Consider the following 6,184-nt stretch of genomic DNA (forward strand, 5'->3'; position numbering starts at 1 on the left):
AGCATTAAAAAAGAAAAAACACACATAACTATAAGAGAGTATATACTATGTGCACCAAAAGAATTAAAAGAAACTAAGACCTAAATTCAGAGGAGAGAAATCACAGTCGGTCAAAGGCTTCGTAAAGAAAGCAGTACTCAGATTGGGCCATTTAAGATGCAAGGGAATTGAACAGATGGGTATGGAGTGCTGTTTGAACATAAACCATAGGGTTCAGAGACCCTGAAGCTGGGCATTCGGGTGAGAGCATGGCCACATCCCATGAAGAAGGAGTAGCAGAGGAAATGGGTAGGAAGGTCACTGAAACCAAAGTAAAAAGGGACTTCAATGTCAGGTAAAGAAATGTGAAGTTTAATTCTGATGGCAAAGGGCATGCGTTAAACCACGCTAGGTGCTTGCTTTAAAACAACTTTACAGGGCTTCCCTGGTGGCGCAGTGGTTGAGAGTCCGCCTGCCGATGCAGGGGACACGGGTTCGCGCCCCGGTCCGGGAGGGTCCTGCGTGCCGCGGAGTGGCTGGGCCCGTGAGCCATGGCCGCTGAGCCTGCGCGTCCGGAGCAACGGGAGAGGCCACGGCAGTGAGAGGCCCGCATACTGAAAAAACAAAACAAAACAAAACAAAAAAAACAACTTTACAGGAACTTCCCTGGTGGTGCAGTGGTTAAGCATCCGCCTGCCAATGCAGGGGACACGGGTTCGAGCCCTGGTCCGGGAAGATCCCACATGCCGCGGAGCAACTAGGCCCGCGAGCCACAACTACTGAGCCCATGTGCCACAACTAGATAAAGCCTGCACGCAGCAACGAAGACCCAACGCGGCCAAAAAAATAATAATAATAACCAGATATAAGACAATCAACAGAATTCCCCACAGTTCACACCTAGAAACAGCTCTTTAAAAATAAAAAATAAAACAACTTTACACACCAATGTCAAGCATGTGATTTCAAGCGCTGAGTGGACATTTGGATTCCACCCAATTGCTTGGAAGAGGCATTTTAATTATGTGGAACTTTTGCATTATTTCGCATTGTTGTCCTAAGCTTTGTCCTTTCAGTTCCACTGCAGCCGCCATGTGCGCGTTCACCAAGAAAAATGAGAGGCTTCCCACAGCCCTTCTGCATCGCTCACCCCGCCCCGCTCTCAGTGAGCCCCGAGTGTGAGACAGTTCATGCACGTGAAATCATCTGTGTGTAACGCCGCCAAGCAGAGCTGTGCAGGAGGACGGTGGACCGAGCTCTCTGTGACCAGTCGTGTCACCTGCCAGGAGCCGTAGGGAGGGCTCACGGTCCCTACTGGGGCAACGTCAGAGCCCATCCTCCAAAGCCGCCCTGAGGGCCGTGTGTGTCCACAGGGGTCACCTTTTCCACATCGCTTAGAGCCACCCCCTTTGTAACAGAGCCCCCCCTTGCCCCTTTCCAGGCTTTAAACAGGGACCTCAGTCCCTTTTGCAGGAAGATCCTCACATATGCCTCCCAGCTCCAGCAAAGCCTTTCTTTATCCACTATAGGTGCTCAACAGCTTTTCTTTGATCGATGGAACCAGAGTCCAGACCAGGGTTAAGGAGAGGTCATTTTGATGATGGCACCGAGAAGCCTTCAAGAGAAATAAAACAGAACCCGTGGCAGCCTAGCTTCATCTGACCGGGGACTATTTTTTTCCCACCAGTACACCACACGGAGCCATAATTCTCTGTCTAGTGAAAACATCGGCCCCTTTTACATATTCATTAAAAATAATTTTTTCATTATTATAAAATGCTTTTAATTTTTTATTACCTAGTTAATAATAAACATGAATCACCAACAATGAGACGAGTATTGTCAAGAAACAGTGAAGATACAGACTCAGTATTCCAGCACTTATGTATTCTTTTTTTAGTATATGTGCTGCCGAAGCGAGCACTTATGTATTCTTAAATTATCCAACAACCATCTAAGATGTTTATAATTATTATTAATGTTCATAATCAGAGAGCTTGATGACGCAGCCCAGGCCAATAGCTCTCGTTCTTCTAGATCCTTCTGCCAGAGCAGAAATCACAGGAGGGCTTATTCCCTAAATATCCTGCCTATCACAGCACATGAAAATTGCCGGTGCAGTAATATTGTTTTAAAGCTCTAGATGAAAAGAGTGACAGGCAATGTTGTAATCCCTCCCGCGCATATAGGAACGAACCAGCCTTTGTTTTGTTTCATGAGGTAAACATTATCATCTGACTCAAAATGACTCCTTGCATTCTAAATAAGCTAATCTTGGTTATTCCCCTTAATAACATGTATTGGTGCACATATAAACCAAGGCAAGATTTGCTAAATTATTGTTGATAGCTGCGGGCAGAAGAGCCGTACCAAAGGAGGCACATTCCATGGCTTTAGCACTGTCAGGAGCTCATACTGTTTTACTTTTTAAAATTTCTGGTTTCTCCACTCCAGCAGCCAGAAAGCTTCAACTGTAGACCTGGGTTATCGAAGTCGGGCACCGCTTGCTGTTATTTCCAGCCAAGTGAGACAAACGAATCCTGTCCATGTGATCACCTCCAAGTTTAGCTCCTTTTGCCGTCTTCACACAGATCGCTTCACCTCCCGAGCACGACAAGTCTGGGCATCACTCAGTGGCAATTACAGAGTTCCAATTCCCGAAAGCAAATGACAATGTAAGGGGATCATCTAAGGGTCCCCCCCCAGAACATAAGTCACAGATCCTAAGAACCTACTTTCACAGAGGCCCATAGTAGTTAGCAGTTTATCTCCCAGGTCTGTTGGACAATCAATTCCACAACAAAGGAAAACATTGAGAAATTGTTTAAAATGCTGCATGCATTTTAAAAGTAAATAAATACGATCGTCTTCAAAACAATACTAGAAAATTAACATGTAACCACTAAATTACAACCGTTCGGTCAGAAGTACAGTGTAAAGCATCTAAACCATTGTTGGGTTTACGTGGAGGATGGAGAAGAAAAACCACATCGGTGGGCAAGGTCCCCACAGGCAGGTCCAGGGCAGGACCCCCAGAACGTTTCCACCTCCTGTTCAGGTTACTACCACCATTACCTACAAGCGGGTAGTTCTTGAGCTAAAAGTACCCTCCAAGCTGGTAAACTGGAAGACAACTAAATCTGCTCAATATTTACCAGCAATGACTCCTTTTCCCTGACAAATATATTGAATTTGGTCGCTTTGCTAAGAGGCAGTGAACGATCGGACATTCCAGAGCATCTGCGCCATAAAGACACCAACACAAATTGGTGGTCAGTCATGTACAAACTAAAGTTGTTGTGTCCTCAGGAGACAGGGAGTAAAACTGATAGGAAAGAATGCTAAAGGCAGCAGGAAATATGAATAAACTGCGTTAAAGGGAAAGCTGTGTGGACTGAGAGGTCGAGTCTATATCAACAATTAATGAAACAGGAGTTAACAAAATTAACAGATACCGTTTAACATCAACAGTTAACCTATAATTAACACCGATGACTAAAACTGAGATATCCTCCATGGCAATCTTTAAAACTGGCAACTCAACGCCTGGTAGAGATTAGCTCATGATTTTCGAACTTGGATTTTGCCATATATTTTTTTAAAAGCTTAAGAAAAAAATTGTGCCCACAGAACCTTTGCTTCGCTGGCCCTCACCCCGCCATTCAACTGGCTACTCTCAGCTCCTTGAAACTCCGGGACACCAAGACCCCCAGGCTGTGTTTCCTACCCCCTGTATTTCACCTAACAGAAGAGCCACTGATTATTAGATGCACTGTTGCCTTTTGGGCCTCAAAGAAAGAAAAAGAAAAAGGCCAAATCTAAGCCTTATCACGATTCATTGTAATTAACAGGGTCTACCTTAACTCGTAGTTCCTTCGGATCCCAATGTCACCGCCCTAGTCCAGGTCCCCGCATAGCTCACGTGGACTCGGCAGACCCCCCCCAGCTCGCCCCCTTCCTCTCGCCCCTCCAGCCTCTTCTCTACCCCACTGCCAAAGCGACAACTTTTTCAATACAAGTCTGATCATACCGTGCAAACCTGATCACTCTGGGCTTAAAGACCTAACTCCTTCGGGGAGGCTCCAAGACCCCGAATGATCTGACTTCTATCACCTCCTTGCCTCACCCCTCAGCAGCTTCTTAGTCAACTTCTCACCCCCGATCCCATCCCATCCCTCTTAGCTCTTCACACACCACGCTCTCCCCACCTCCAGCCTCCACACCCTCTGCTTCCTCTGTCAGCTACCCCTGCTTCTCCGCCTTGTCCACTCTGTCTGTATTCACCCCTCACCCCCACGAGTACTCTCCCCAAGGACGGACCCCCCGTGACACATCCCCACCGCCTTCTGCGCTATGCCTGCATAGCCCTTTGTATACCTGGGATGACTGACCTAATTATGTGTCTTTCCACCTTGAAATTCTACGATGACAGGGATTCGTTTTCATCAGAGCGGATTCCCCGGTGTCTAGCACAGCATCTGGTATGTGTAGGTGCTCCGCGTTGGTTGATGGACCAAAAATTGTGGATGATGGCCAATGCAGTTCTACCAAACGTTATTTGGCAGAAACCAGTTTTTGCTGCAAAATATTAATAGGTGTTCTAAGGAAGACGTTCTCAAGCTGTGGTGCTGGGTACACATTAAGCATTTAATAAATCTTAGGTGTGCTTCTACTGCTGACTGTGATGACAGCCACAAATGCAACAATAACTAACGAAATATCGTAAGAGGTTTCGCTTTTTAAATACTCCACGACTGAGGTCTCTGCGGCTTTCATCCAGACAAGTGTCTAAGAGCAACCTCTCATAACCAATATTAACCGTTGATTCTAAAACCCCAGGACAGGAAGACAATCCTGGGGCCAGTTTAAAAGGCCGATGATCAAGAACTGATACTGACAACAGATGCTGTCAGTGACAGCTGATACTGACAACAGATGCTCTCACTTATAAGGATAAAAATGGATTATCTGCAAGTGCGATAGAAGAACAACGTTTGCCGTCTTTTAAATGTTAAAGAACATAACATATGAGCTACAGCAAAGAAATTACTTTTCTCATTTGCCAACTCCAGTGATATCTGGTCATTTGTAATAGGACAGGTATTCTCCAGGGAAACGTGCCCTGGACACACGGTGTAACCATTTCACATCAGAGAGTCCCCAGCTGGCCATGATGTTCCTAGCTGATTACTTGGAATTTGCAATGAATTTTTCCACAGACATTGAATTCGAAGACACGGTCTTAGTGATGCTCATACCAATGGTACCGTGGTATGCGTGACACTGCGGATTAATAGGCTTTATGCACTATGACATGATGCCAAACACTGGATTAAACAGGCTTTAGGAGTCCACTTTGGAACCTAGACACATTTATTAGAATAAGGTTTCTATGAGAAAATAGGTCCCAGGGCCCAGGAAGACCAGAAGCGATGAAAACGCAAGCCTCCCCTCACTTTCTCCCCCTTCACTCCTTCACCTCCACCCCAGGACGGTGGCCACAGCCCCAGGTAGGAAGGCAGCCCAGGGACCCAGGTGCACCCCATTCTCACCCCAGCGTGTCATTCACCACCCAGAGCGGAGGCCTCCCAACCTCCTTACCTTCCAGCTCTGGCAATCTTAACAAAACATGAAGGAAACTGCTCATCAGACGCCGGGAGACGTGCCCTCTCCCAGGTGCCCCCTACTCACCACTCACCTGGCCCAGCCCCCAGCCCTTAGTCCCCAGCCCCAGACCAGGCTTCCAGCCTGGTTCCCAGACCCCCTTCCTAGCCACAGTTCGGCCCAGGCAACGGCCCTTCTCCCCTTGGCGGCGTTCTCAGACCCACGCCCCAGGGAGGGAGACCACGCGGCCAAGCCCCCCTCAGGCCCCACCGCGCTCCCCCAAACAGACACCATACACACACGCACAGCCACACACATCATACGCACACTCACTGCAACACACACACCACGCAGATCATACGCACGCGGCAACACACATACACACATACAACACACGCACACCACACACACACACGCAGCAGCGGGCTCAGGCAGGCACTGGGCGGAGAGTGAGTGCCGGGGTCAGGGAGGCGGGGACACACAGGACAGTATCGGGACCCACGTAGAGAGGCGCGGTGGAGCCGGGCGTGAGGGCGTCGTGGGGACGGTCGGCAGCGCCCTCGGAACGGTGAGCTGGAACCGCTGGGGAGGTGGCCCTGCG

The 6,184-nt window shown here is 48.1% G+C and overlaps 1 long non-coding RNA gene across 1 annotated transcript in view; it reads right to left on the reverse strand.

The window, feature by feature from the left end:
- Window positions 1-546: 546 nt before the first annotated feature.
- The window catches only part of LOC112402642 (uncharacterized), a 6,079-nt gene continuing 441 nt past the window's right edge, over window positions 547-6,184 (reverse strand). Inside the window, exons 2-3 of the long non-coding RNA XR_003003747.1 lie at window positions 4,371-4,557; window positions 547-593 (exon numbers count right to left, since the gene is read on the reverse strand). This is a non-coding gene — a long non-coding RNA (uncharacterized LOC112402642). The remainder of the gene's footprint in view (window positions 594-4,370; window positions 4,558-6,184) is intronic.

This window comes from Neophocaena asiaeorientalis, unplaced genomic scaffold (genome assembly GCF_003031525.2).
Source record: "Neophocaena asiaeorientalis asiaeorientalis breed wild unplaced genomic scaffold, Neophocaena_asiaeorientalis_V1.1 scaffold44, whole genome shotgun sequence".
NCBI lineage: Eukaryota > Metazoa > Chordata > Mammalia > Artiodactyla > Phocoenidae > Neophocaena > Neophocaena asiaeorientalis.